This window comes from Lethenteron reissneri, chromosome 8 (assembly GCF_015708825.2).
Source record: "Lethenteron reissneri isolate LAM-NWPU_2019-01 chromosome 8, ASM1570882v1, whole genome shotgun sequence".
In the NCBI taxonomy this organism is placed as follows: domain Eukaryota; kingdom Metazoa; phylum Chordata; class Hyperoartia; order Petromyzontiformes; family Petromyzontidae; genus Lethenteron; species Lethenteron reissneri.
This window is the reverse complement of record NC_083786.1, coordinates 2,069,802-2,084,293: the sequence shown is the minus strand read 5'-3', so window position 1 is coordinate 2,084,293 and position 14,492 is coordinate 2,069,802. Positions and strand designations below refer to the sequence as shown.

General features: G+C 43.5%; 1 protein-coding gene and 1 long non-coding RNA gene across 2 annotated transcripts in view; one reads left to right on the top strand and one right to left on the bottom strand.

The window, feature by feature from the left end:
* Positions 1–14,492, bottom strand: part of LOC133359884 (signal-induced proliferation-associated 1-like protein 2) — a 241,125-nt gene that overhangs the window by 63,111 nt on the left and 163,522 nt on the right. The window lies entirely within an intron of this gene.
* The window catches only part of LOC133339124 (uncharacterized), a 30,115-nt gene continuing 18,431 nt past the window's right edge, over positions 2,809–14,492 (top strand). Inside the window, exons 1-2 of the long non-coding RNA XR_009754679.1 lie at positions 2,809–2,883; positions 14,375–14,439. This is a non-coding gene — a long non-coding RNA (uncharacterized LOC133339124). The remainder of the gene's footprint in view (positions 2,884–14,374; positions 14,440–14,492) is intronic.

Here is a 14,492-nt window from a genome sequence, read left to right as displayed (position 1 = left end):
GTGAAATGGAACAAATACTAAACATTGCAAAGGAGCACGTGGAAATGATGAGCAATATTGGAATTGCACCGCAAGGCAGGGTAAGGCGGGCATCGAGGAACAGAAGGCACGCTACGGACATCACATCGACTTGAGAATTTGTAAGCGGTAATTGGGCAGGGACACGTCAAGTTTCAAGTTTCATGTATTAGGTATCGCCCTGTGAGCCATTCGGCTCTTGAATCGGGTGCAACCGCAACAAACCAAAAAAACATGAGCAAGAAAACATCTTAAAGTGACTATGTGCAAACAGAAAATCCAAGAAAAGACAGCAAAATATTGCAGAAAAAGCACCGTACACCAACACTGTGTGCACGTCGCTTGCACGGGGCAATGGCCCCGGTGGACGAGGAGTGGTGACGGAGTGGCAGCCAAAAGGAGTGGCAGGGGGGAGGTGGGGACCGTTCTTGAGAGGCAGTCGACCTCGCAGATGAGGCAGTTGACCTCGCAGATGAGACAAACGCGGTGGTCAGCTCGCACGCAGGAGGGCTTCGGTTGGATCGTTTACGTCGCTGGATCGTCGGCTTGAGAAGTGGCGACGGCTTGGGGGGGGGGGGGAGGCGTTCATCCAGCGGTGGATTAAACATGGTCGCTCATTGTGACGTTTAAGGTATAGGCAATCTAATATGGCTTGAGGCCCATGGCTGCGAGCACATTTTACATAAATAAAAACCTCAGTTAAGATTGACTGGGCACATAATAGCATGGGGCATTTTTTTGCCAGTATCAAAATATGAAAAATAAGAATAGGTGTTAGGAGTATAAGAATAAAACAGGTGTTAAGATGTTCATATACCAAGTAGACACATTTTGGGCACATCATCTCTGCGGCAGCGTATTACAATTGAGTGGTAGGCCTTCTCGTCGCGGGCAGACGAAGCTACTTTACATTATTTGATAATTACATCCTCATTCACTGCTTCATTTTGATGTGAATATGCGGTTTTCAGTTGAAAGCATGAAAAAAATAGGTATTATTTAAGTTTAATCCTTGTACATACACTCACTTAAACTCTATTGTAAATCCAAACATTGTATACATTTAATGTGGGTGGTTTCATTGATGCATTCTGGGTTTTGAGTGATCGTTAACCGCTGACATTTACACATTTCGATTTATTTTGCCGTTTTGCGCAGTCTCCAACCCCCTCTATTTATGTGCTACGGAGAAGGCCCGTTGCCCGAAACGTCGCCAATTTTACTCTGTATATATATTTGCTATGAAGGCCACACGGGCATTATTGACACGCGTGGTGAATTGCTTCTGTTGCCTGTCGATGGCGCAGCGGCTGCCAACGAATCGGCAAAATGCAGCAGCATCACCAAGATAGTTTGTGTAATTGTTCACGGCGTAATTGAACACATTTATAACTCTCGCAGATTTCAATAAAAGTTCAACATTTCTTTTTTTCTCCGCCCGGTCAGGAACAATGAAATATTTTGCGGGGTTGAAAAAAAAATCTATTTCAAAGGGCGATTGTCTCATTCTCTTATTGGGTTTCTTGTGCTGTGAAGAAGGCCCATTGGCCAAAAAGTAGCCGATTATATAATTTTTAACAAAAAAACACAACAGCGTCATTGACGATTGTGTTTTTTTCTGTCATTCGTTATTGGTGTTAGCGCGTTACTTCGCGGGGAAATAAATCAGCGGCACATTCCGCTTGGCTCATTCGGGGCCGTCGCGAGAGGCGAGAAACGCACAGTATTGCACGGCGTCGAAATCTACCCCATTGGCACGATTGTCTTCCTTCGACGTATAATTACCACAATGGATCTTATTACTGTTGCACTTTTCTTAACGACTAAATTACAGCTTATAGCGAACACACAACAAATAAAACCCCTCAACACACACTCGTCACCCAACAACACTGCCTTCAAATTTAAATATGGACGCATAATTAAAAACATGATGATTACCCTCAGTGATGTTTGGGACAATGGCCCTCCACGTGTTTGTTCTTTATTTCAAGGCCACAGTGTTGTCGAGGAATGTGTCATTAATTGTGCTTGTGCACCACTTCCAATGCAGCAGCAGCATCACAGCAGCATCACAGCATCATTCAACTAAACTATGAACTATGTATTTTTTATTTTACCAGGTAAGACCCTACTGAACTATGTAGCTCTATTCTAGAAGCGACCTGGCCACAAGTGATAGCTCAACGAAGTGGCTTGTCGCATGGAAATTTATAGCAGCCAAATACTCTAATCGCACATTGATTATAAATATGGAGGGAGGACCCGGAGCAATAACCAGCAGAAATAACCTTGATTCCCATAATGATCATCATGAAAATATCACTAGCTTTCCAAACGAGGTTATTGATGGTTTCGTTAACATTGCAGTGCAATCCACAGTGGCACGAACACATCACTCTAATAATACTAATGTTAACTACCTCGCCTGGTATACCGGAGGTCTTGGGTTCGATCCCTGACGCCTGCTGTTAATTTGGAGCTTACGTATTCTCCCCGTGGTAGCGTGGATTTTCCCCTGGGTCCTCCGATTTATCCCTCTATATTTAGAATCAATGTGCGTTTAGAGTATTGGGCTTCAATACATTTCCATATGATAAGCCAACTTCATTGACCTGTCATTTGTGGCCAGGTCGCCTCTGAAAAATATCCATATAGCTCAGTGGGCCCAACCTGGTAAAATAAAAATAGCTTAGTTTAATAGTTGAAAAGTACATAGCTTCTGCTGCTGTTAGCGTTGTTGATAACTGATTATGACGGATCACTGCATACTTATATTTGTATTGTTATAGTAAACGAAGACGTTTTGCTCTGGCCCTGAAAAGTGGAAAAGCGGAGAGACCTGCAAAAGATGTTTCCAAACAAGTAAGTGTCCAAGGCTGACACGCCACCATGGATCACGAGGGAGACCCCACGCCATCGACCCAATGACCAACTCGATGTATCTGCACGGCCTCGGGACTGAGACTACGACGGCGACGAGATTGTCACTGATCGTCACCCACACAGATGTATTGCTGCGAAGGGCTTAACGCGACTGTTAAGCTCCCAGTCTCCCAGGTTGCTACTGCATTCTTGCGCATGGCAGGCAACATGTTCAGTAGCTAAATGTCAATATCAGCGCTTGCTCGCCATGACGAGAGGGTTTCACGTGAGAGTTCGTACTTCATATTCTAAGGTTTTTTCGGTAAAGTCATGTAGGTAAAAAATTAAAATTAATAAAAGTAAAATAAAAATAAAATAAAAATCACGACGTCACAGCACGATTGCTGTATCAAGTTACTTGATACAGCAATCGTGCTGTGACGGTTCCACCTGAAGACGGAAGCTTGTATTGCCTCCGAAACGTCGTGATTTTAATTTAATTTTACTTTTATTAATTTTTATTTTAATTTTTTAGCTACGTGACTTTACCGAAAAAACCTAAGCATATGAATCCTTGCAGTCACGAAAGCTTCAAATCTAGTTCGTACTTCGTTTGGTCACCGTCTCTGCAGTCATATTGTGGACAATTCCGCAACATAATCACGTATCATGCTCTTTGCCCCTTCAGCAAAACTGAATCTGTTTGGCACGGACTTAATAATACTGTATATACCAGCATACAAAAATGGGTAGAAAGGCAACATCCGTGGAGCTTTTTTTTCCCTTGAATAGATGCAGACACGTGCATAATTATGCCAAAGGTGTTCGCTAATACTCGCATTGAATTTCTTGCTGGATAAGAAGGGAAATTTGCTTCCGTTTAAATTCACATTCTGCTGAAATTGGACCTATACCTGAAACGATATGACCACCGGGATGTATTTCCATCGCTGACATGTCCTAGTGATTGTGTTTGTATGAGTAAACAGTTGTGCAGCATCATTTACCTTTTTTATTATTATAGAAAAATCCTGTTAACTTACAATGCAGGTTCCATTCAATTTGTCGACTCATGACGTAAGACCCCACATTTGTAAGGCGTTAAAGGTTAGCGTTGTCACCGTTGTTAAAGGTTATGGTTGTAAGGTGTTAAACGTCAAGGCGCAGATAAGGCTGCTGTGCATTTACATTACTGCCCACGATTTGCAGTGCGATGCACGTTTTGCCACGATGCTGTGTGGCGTAAACACGTCACCGTGTAACCTGCACTGCTTCTTCAGCTCCGTGCCAGGATCAGAATCTTAATTTTATCCTGAAGAAATCCGAACAGCTACAAAGCTCTTTTTTTTCACAGACGTCCAGTTGGGGGCGCTTCAGAAAGTTACAATAACAAAGAAAACAAAGGCAATGCAGTGTAACGGCAAGGCAAAAACATCTTGGTCAAAAACTACAATTGAAACCAGTCTGCCCGCTTTCCAGGAAACCCAAATAAGCCACAAAAAGGCACTGGAAACATTGTGGAATGACCTGGCGGCTCGCTGGCTTGTTTGTTTAAGGCAATTGCATGATGTGGGAGTTGTAATTTACAGATATTTGTTCCTGATAAGTATTTCCTTTTAAAAAAAATTGTCCGCTCTGTTTGTCTGCTGCTTGATGAAACAAAACGTAATGTCTCTTTACACTACAGCTGCACCATTCGTCTCCAGTACAGTGGCCGTTATTATTGAGAACAAGTCTTATTGCGTCATTGGCAACGTTTCAGGCTATGGCCCTTCTTAATAGGACAGCATTTGTATTAACAAATGTGTTGAGTTTGTATTGTCTCTGCTTGTTGCACCACTCTGCTGACAGCAGCATCACCAATTAACGTGTTACACGTTAAATATAATAATGCAATAAATAATGGTAATTAGCCGTACATTATGAAGTATGGTCGAGGTATACATTAAGTACATTTAAAATGTTGACAATTAAAATGTTTTATTTGTCATGATTTTTAACTGTTTTATGTGACGGGTACCAGTCTAGATGGTGTGAGGTCTAAAATAAGTAAACGTGAACCATCGATTATAAAAGCCCGGCGTTCTGTTTGTTCATCAACTAAATTATAGGAGCCTTTCAGACGGCCTGAATCAAAAAGTTATAGAAAGTGTAACCCCCCCCTCCCCCGAGATGTGGGGGTAAACAGTTGACCCAACAGGTTTACAACAATTGTTGACCATCCCCGACCCCAAAGAAAATATATTTATTTTGTAGGCATATATACCGAAACACCCGACATACAATAGAGTCGAGTCAGTCGTAGAGTCAGTGGTATCTACTAGTAGAGTCAGTAGTATATACTGACTCTATAGTAGTATGTAGGGTGTGTAGGTATATATGCCTACGCACCCTACATACAATAGTCAGTAGTTTCTGCACACATTGGGTTTTTTTCAGTTTTTCAGTTTCATTTATTTGGTATAGTACTGTGAGCCATTCGGCTCTTGAATCGGGTGCAACCTCAACAAACAAAAGTAAAAAACATGAACAAGAAAACTACTTAAAGTGACTATGCGCAAACAGAAAAATCCAGGAAAAAAACTGCAAAGTCTTCCAGAAAAAAAGCACCGTACACCAACGCTGTGTGCAAAAATCCCAGTGGGATGCAAGTCAAACAACAACAACAACCACAAGACAACTTAGATTAAAGCCATCATTCTAACTCCGTATTACAACAAACAAACATGGCCAAACCAAAAAACTTTTTGAAATCACCAAAATAAAGCCATAAGCAATGTAACAGTGATCACAGGGGTGGTGGGGGAAGAAGGGGACATCAGTGGAGTTCGACGGGCGAGGCGAAGCCCTCCGTAGGAGCAAGAATAAGGCAGTCATAGGCAGCCGAAATTCTAGTTTATAAAAAAATAACAGATACAGAGTTTACATGAAGGGAGAACTGAATTCCAAATGAAATTCTGCAGTAATGTATGGACTTATGCTTTACTTATTCATTTGTATTTACTTATTTTAGTGACTTTCTTACCTCTCCTATGCTTTGCACTCCTTTCGTGTATCGCGTTGTTTGTTGGGACTTTCTGACCCCGTGCCCCCCACTGGACGTCTGTGAAAAAAGGGCTTTATAGCTCATCGGATTCCTGCAGGATAAATAAATATTCAGATTTTGATGCCGAGAAGCGGCGTCCGCGCAAGGCGATGCGCATTCACCGAAGCTATTCCCAGAGGCGTTCGTGGATACTTTCTGGTTCTAGATTTGAAGCTTTCGTGACTGCAAGGATTCATACTCTTTGTTTTTTCGGTAAAGTCACGTAGGAAAAAAATGAAATGATTTTTTTATTATTATTTTATTTGTATTAATTTTAATTAGATTTTTTACCTACGTGACTTTACCGAAAACACTAAGAGTATGATACTCTCTGGATTTGCGAAGCAAAGGCACGGCCGAATGTGAACGGGGGGATAGAGAGAGCGTGTGGATCATCTTGGATGTGTTTTTGGCCGACGACAGTCATTTTAACGTTCAACTGTGGATGAGCTAGATCAGTGGGGAGGTCGGCAAACCAAAAATAACCGGGAAGAAGGGACATTCTTTTTTCGAGTTCGGTAAAACTAAACAGAAACCTCAATATTTCAAGAGGCTCAATGCACGTCACGAGGAAGCAGTCCCCTAAAGAGCCGAAGGTTTGGCGACCCCTGAACTAGAGGGCACCCGTCAGAAGGGCTTCACGAATATGCCTGTCAAGTTGGACCCAAGATAAATGACATTTTAGGAAAGAGAGAGCCCACGTTCACGTTCAGGACACAACTGTAAAACACAGCAGCTGCGATCCGTGCCGGAAGGACAGTCGGTGTAGGCGGACTTGAGCTCTTGTCAATCTGGATAATGGGAGATCGTTGATCGATGTTCGGTCACCAGGTCCATGATGGCATCGGTCGGGATTTCTGTCTTAACAGAGCGGGCCGTGTGAAAGCTGCCATTTGCCACTCCGGCTGACTTGTGGAGATCACATTGATGAAATAACGAGGCAGACGAGAGTAGATTGGAGTGCTTGGGAAAAGTGAGCTTGATCATGGAAAGCGTAATGTTATGATTTTAATCGGTGCGTGTTACCCGGGGAAATGATCGATACAGAGAGTCGGGGAAGACAGTGAATTAAGTTCACTTTGATCAATTGGATGCAACTGGGAGTATCGAATGCAAAGTTCTTGAATAATATCATGAACAGAGCTAAATGCAAGGAAGGACACGATTGAAGACGTTGAGGACAACGCTCACAAAGAGAGAGATAAGCCGTGATGTATGGAGTGTAGGGATATTGGAATAAAATCTGAACAACACACAGAGATGCTTGCTATTAAAATGACATTGCAACAAGGGGACACGTGGATTAGAGAACAATGCACAGGTTCGAGAAACCATTCTGCCTGCGTATTCGCAGCGTGCCTGTCGTTAACTCATACACCAGGCTCCTTAACGTGCGTATACAGTGTAACAACAACAACAACCTGTGAATGGGAATTGTAATTTATAGACCCTAGGACTCGGGGCCACTACTGGACATCTGTGAAAAAAGAGCTTTATAGCTCATCGGATTCCTCCAGTAACAATTACATATTCTGATACTGTCATTGACATGAGTTCACGTCTAAAAAGCAGCCAACTGCACTTCAGAATATGCATTTATTACTGGAGGAATCCGATGAGCTCTAACGCTCTCTTTCACAGATGTCCAGGAGATGAACGTAACGAATAGAGAAGAAATCAAATGCATTCTGAGAACAAAATTAAATGTATGACCCGTTCCTGTGCGTATGTTAATATTGAAATGCTTTTTCTAGCTTGCTACACTATCAGTTATCGTACTATGATTCGATTCTCGCTCACAACCAATAACATTGACTAATATTTGAACCGGTCCCGGGTCTTCCCTAGGTCTACTCAGCCTCAAATGGGTAACTGGTGCGGTGTGTAGTAAACATCGCCACTGGGGAGACAAAGGCGTCCGGGCGTGGTGCTGGCCACCCACCCCCTCGTGTGCCGTGCCGGCCTTCATAGGTGCTACTCGCTAACAGCACTTGCCCCTACAGTCTGCGAAGGCTACATGGGGAATCTTAATATGCACAATACTGCATCGTAATAGATAACCGGTTAATTAAACATAAAAACGGCGCGGTTTTTTGTTGTAGCTGCCGGCGAGGTATCGTGAAAGTATTATCAGTTTAACACGTAGGCTTACATTTTTGTTGTTGTAAATGTTGTGGATTCACTCTTCAACACACCGGTGGGCTAAAGTAGTAAACTATTTTGTCTTTTGTCAACGTGACACTTTTTGACTGATTGGCCGTGTCGGGTGGTGGAGGGTTACGACACGTTTATAAATAACGCGATCTAACCCAAAAACGTTGATTATGAATACAGTATTATCGTTGTGGAAGCTCACCGGAGCAGAATCTCCAAACCAATTGATATCCCGGTTAATGTCGTGTCCACTGCACTAACGCATGGCCGTCACAGGCACTGGGAGTGCAACACAGCCGACTCAAGCACCACCTGGTCGCGTTGTGTAACATCCTCTCGTCTTTGCGCGAAACGGTACCACGTGTAGCGCAGGCGCATCGTGGGGCAGGGTCATTCAGGAGTAGACTCACTCATCCTATAGCAGGCTGTATACTGTACAGCAGGCTAACTATTTAGTATGACTAATACTACAGCAGGCTAGCTATTTAGTATGATAGCTAATCCCATAGCAGTCTAGCTATTTAGTATGGCAGCTGATCCCACAGCAGGCAAGCTCTATAGTATAATAATACTGCAGCAGGCTAGCTATTTAGTATGTCTAATCCTATATTAGGCTAGCTTAGCACGGAGGCTATCGCGACCAATATAATCCGTAATAGAGGTGTTTTTGGGTTAGATCGCGTAAATATATAGATGTGTCGTTAAACCCGCCACCACCCGACACAGCCAACTAGTAAGGGTTGTCACGTAAACAGAACGTGGCCAATTCGTCACTAGTGCAACACTAGTGTGTAGTGTATATTGTAGTGTATAGTGTAGTGTATAGTGTAGTGTAGTAGTGCAGTGTGTAGTGTATAGTGTAGTGTATAGTGTAGCATACTAGTACAGCACACCAGTGTGTTGGAGAGCCAAGCCACAACATTTACAATCTGAGTACGACGTTTCGCCAGTAATTACAACTAGCTTCATCATTCGACAGCCAGGTTTGTGGAGAACTCCACCTGTTTCGTTCTTTATATAGAGGCGCAGATGTAGAAGTGGCCGTTCAGATGTATCAGTGGCTTTCACGACCATTATCCTCATACAGGTGTTTGTTTGTGAGCATGTTCTGTTTACGTGATAAACCCTACTGACTGGCTGTATCAGGTAGTGGCGGGTTTAACGACACATTGATATATTTACGCGAACTAACCCAAAAAACCTCTATTATGTATCAAGCTAGCTATATAGTATGACAGCTAATCCTATAGCAGGCTAGCTCTCTCGTTGGAAATGTTGAGGTGGAACCTCGATTAAGAAAGAAAACCAGAGGATGTGAATACATTGTCATTTTGCTGCCTCCGGTTTAAGAACACTGCTCCCGCGGTAGGGCAGCGAGCCCAGACGCCCCCGTTAGCTCCCTCATTTTGAGGGCCTATCGCAGGGCCATACCCAATGGGACACAGTAGGCACGGTGCCTAGGGCCTACGGAAACTAAAGGGGCTACGAAAAAAAGGCATTGACCATGTTTTGTTTGTATGATTTAAAAAAAAATCAAGATATCTTCTTGAGTAATATTTATATCGCAAGGCTAAGCACAGTGTGTCGACAAAGAGGCAGATTCATGTCAATCGGGTTTTTTTTTTCTCGTAAGGTGAGAGAGGAATTAACACACGAGATGAACTTGTCGAGATGTTTGTTCATTGCAAATTTAGCAATGACGCCTCATTTCTCAATGGAGAGTAGTGCAAGGGAATAAGTGCGCGGCTGGGCGAAGTACGCGTGAAACGAGCGTAGTGACAGCAGCGGTCGTAGTAACACGGGGCAGCAGTAACAACTTGCAGAGAGTTATCACTGAAGGCCTACGAAACAGAAGTGCCTACAAGAACCTAATCTAGCCCTGGTGTATCGCTCCGCGCTTGTTCAGCGTTATTTGCTAGTATATAGAAAATCTTATCAACATTTATATAACCGCTTTCTCCGAGGTGCTTTTGCAGCAATTATAAAAATTGAAAACAAGATGATAAGGGGTTGCGAGGAGGAATTGGTATTATTAAAAGTGGTGGTTTAGCTTTAGTGACAGTAGAACAGGAGGGAGTGTTAAGGCGGAGTTGGGATAGGCCTGAGGCCTGGTCATAGCTGGGGGGTGGGAAAAGTAATGAGGTATCATTGCATCGGGAAGACAAACGGGAATTATTGAATAATGATAACAAGAATGATAAGAATGATGGTTATTTGAGCAAGAACCGAAGAGTCTGGGGAGAAAAAAACCCCCTCCGATGTGGAAAATAACATTTCCCAATTGTCTCCCGAGGTTCAAGCCTAAACTTCCAAGGGTGGTCATAATTACAGCCCATCACCGTCAAGCAAGCGAGATGAGTTCGGAGAGAAGATGACAAACGCAAATCGCGGGATTCATCACCGCTCGCCGCTGCACAATTCCCCGTTACCACCAACACAAATACACAACCGCTCCAAGCGGTACCTGTCTGGAGACACACCGAGCTACCATTGGCCTTCCACAGAGTTCTCTTAACTCCATTCTCCCAAGCATTTCACCAGCGTGAGCTCTGAGTTCCCTTCAGTTAAAATGGTCTTCCACATCACAAAAAAACATTGTTTTGTACACATTCCATCTGCCACGGCCTTCTGGTAGTGCACAATTGCAGCTGCATTGGTTCAACACGAGCAAAACTCTTTGGACCAGTTTTGACGTTCGGTGCTTCACCAGCAGCGTCAGCCTTGCTTGAACTAATGCCGGTGGAACGGCCCAATATTTAGAGGCAAGGATCATCTTTCTTGAATAAGAGGGGCCAAAGTGTTCCATGCAAAACTTCATACAGAACACAAAATAATTATTAGCGTCGCTTTCGAGAGTAGATGTAGCTGAAAAAAATAATTGGACAATAGCTTTGCAACTCCCCATATCTGTCCCTCCAAGTACGCACGTTCTATGCAACGAAATTTCCCTTCAATTCACTTTATTAGCGTGAACATTTGTTAGCGTCTGTGGAATCGCTGATTGCCACACTTGTCAAGTGAATAAAGCAATGCCATGCATCGACAGAACATTTCCTTGACGGTGATATTTGGAGTATTATTTACAATTTACGGTCTGTATACTTTTGCTCCTGACCGTACTGTGACGAGCGCAAATAAAGTGTACGTTCGTCATGCATGTAGGAGCCATGTTCACACACACATATATCTCCATACTTGTCAACCCAAACGGTTTATCAGTATTCTTGTATAGGAAATTGAGATTTCAGGTCCATACGGCATACAGCCGTTTCACAATACGGGCAAATATTTTTTTGTCTATTTGTTTGTGTTTCTCCCTTGTGATTGGATTTTGTAGGATGGACGTTGACATTTAAAAGGGTACGGGGTGAACAATAAGGTGTGAATTGGTCTGTAATAAGGTAGGCACTGATAATGGGTTGACAGGTATGTATCTCACGACGTATTACACATACACAAAGCACTCATCAATATGATTTCCCAGACCGAGATAATATCCATATATATAAAGCGGTTAGTGCACTGCAAGATTAACCCGGTGGCACAAGTTCCATTCCTGTCCCACGGCTGACATCGGCCGTGAGTGTTAATGAGAATAACTGAACTCAATGTTACGCCAGCTTTAACTCAATCCACACTGACCCAGTGCAGTGAAGTATGGTCAAACAACCCCCCTCATGACCAACACGGTATGTGTGTGCGTGGGTCGGAGGGCTCTAATAACAAGCAGTGAATTAACGAATGGCTGTCAATCATTAGTCGTTACAGCGTGTACGCGATGCATGTGTGTACGCGTTACAGCGTGCACGCGATGCATGCGTGCGCTTTGAATGAGTTTATCCACGACATTTGCAATCTTGAGTTGCATTTTGCCCGTGCTAAAAACGTGGAGGGGAATACAAAAACACAACAACAACAAGCAGTTCTAAAGAAATGTGTTAATGTCACAATGTGATTGAGTTTATTTCACAGTGTAAATGAGTTTTATTGTAAAATGTGTAGTTTATCAATGCTTTTCTAAAACTAGTTTTTTTATTCTATGGCGTTATTGCTACTAATGTATGTTCACCTCCCGGTCGCTCCCTGATTGGCCAGCTTATCCACATGTCACATGATAAATAAGATGACAACATGCCTGCACAATCATTGCCTTCCCACTTAAAACAGACAAACGTATTTCTTCCACAACCCATCAGCCGAGTTGGCCTTTTTTCTGGCAGTGCATCATTTAATTTGCGTTGTTTCAAGACAAGCAAACTCTGCGCCGGTTACCGACATTCATTTTCTTATCCGCAGTCAGGTTTTGCATGAATCGATGCAGGTGAACTGACGATCTTACGGACAAGGAATATGTGAATATGTGGAGACACGTACTGTCCTCGCATTTATTTATTCGAATTTATATTCTGTACAACGACGCTATGATTATTTTGATGTGCGTCGCGTGGATTCCCCTCGGGTTTTTTTTTTTTGCGTGTGCTCAGTGGAGTTATGGCGGTCGTGTAAAGCGATCGTTTACGTTCAAACGACTCTCTTACTACTTTCCCTTCCTTGGGGCCATATCCTCGACTTAACAAAGTTGGGGCCATATCCTCGGCTTAACAAAGTGTCGCCGCTGAGGCATAGTACTGAGGAATATGAATAGTAACAATAATTAAAATGTAGAGTGCGCATTCCATCCTAGGTACCCAATGCGCAATGCATGGTAAGCAGGAAACAAAAACAGAACCAGGGCAACCGACCAAACTAAAGAGATGGGTTTTCAAAGCAGACTTAAATATATCTACCGACTCCGATTGCCTGATTTCAAGTGGCAAGGCTGGGATTTCAAGTGGCAAGGCATTCCATAGCTTGGGTGCCACGCTAGCAAAAGCCCAATCACCAAAAGTAATGGGGAACCGCGCTGGGGAACAGCGCTGGGGAACCGCGCTGGGGAACAGCGCTGGGGAATTGTGCTGCCACTCGTAGGTGGCAAAGCCCCTGGGTATCGGCTCCCCCGCCACCCGCTAACTTCACGTGAATATTATCCGGCAGAGAACGCAAGGGAATGAAGGGATGGGGACGGTACAAAACAAGGTATCCTATGAATGAATATCGCTGCTCACCATGAGCTATGAATGCCCTGATGCATTGTTACTGTTCGCCTTATAGAAGGATGTCTCTGGTGTAGGACAATCAGCTACTGGCAAATGAGGTTCCAATGGTGTAAATGCTTACCCCGAGCTCTCATACTCTGATGGTGCATTGTCTTTGAGTTGTGCACCTTTTGGCGTCATCTGGTCCAACACCATGTGAGACTAGGCTCTAAGGAAAGCTGTCTCGGGTGTGGACCAATCAACTTTAAGGACAGTGCATACATTATCAGAGTTGTGTTTTTTGTTTGCATTCCGACTGCAGGTATTGTGGTCTATGCAAACATGACTCCTTGTAAAAAAGGTGTCAGTTTTGTTGCCAGATAAAAGGGTAAACATCCAATTATCATATTATTATTATTATCAGAGTATGTTTGTTTGCATGTTCACCACAAGTACGTGTCGTTAATGCAAAGTTGTTTCGTTGCAAAAGGTTTCTACTTGGTGTTTAAACGTCTTAATACCTCCTGTTTTAATGCAAAAAAGGGTAAAACCTTTTCTTACTTTTCATACTTTAATACTGGCGAAAAAAAGGTCCCATAGATATCACCCGAGATGATGTCCATCCGGGCCTCAACATTGACAACAGAAGGACACTGCTGATGGAGTAACGACGTTTACAGTCGTTGTTCCACCATTGGCCACGTTCAGGTTCAATCAATGCAGCTATTCCACACATTTGTAAATACCGCCGCCATTGAGGGTGACAATTGTATTGGTCACCAAGTTACAGCTTAATTCTTCTATAAAAAGGTCGCTTTGTTGGCTGCGCGAGGGCGTCCTGCCACCTCTGCGGAGTTGTGCTCCTCTTTCCTCTCTTTGTGATCATTGTGTGCGTTTCGCCATCATCGCGTGGCACATTTGCCAACTGGTGACAAATTCATTGCAGGAGGATAAATATCGCACGCCAATTCCATGGTTTGTAGCCGCATTCGCCGCGTGAAATGTCTACAAAAAACATCACCGAAAGGAGGTTACATCATCGTTCAACAAAGTCCCCCTTGGCTCCAGTCGCCAAAACGTCGTCGTTAAATTAATCTCCACACGCTCTCCGTTATTTTTCATCAGCTCCGCTTGCCAAGTGCCTGCTGCAGATAACCTCGCTTCTTGATTCCCACAGATTTGGCAGAGGCCAATCTGCGGTGCAGCCTTCCCGCCAGCTTACCAGCGGTCCGACGCCCATGGGTGAGTGTGGTTTATTAAGTCACTCACATGCGGGGGGAAATGTTGCAGTTTTA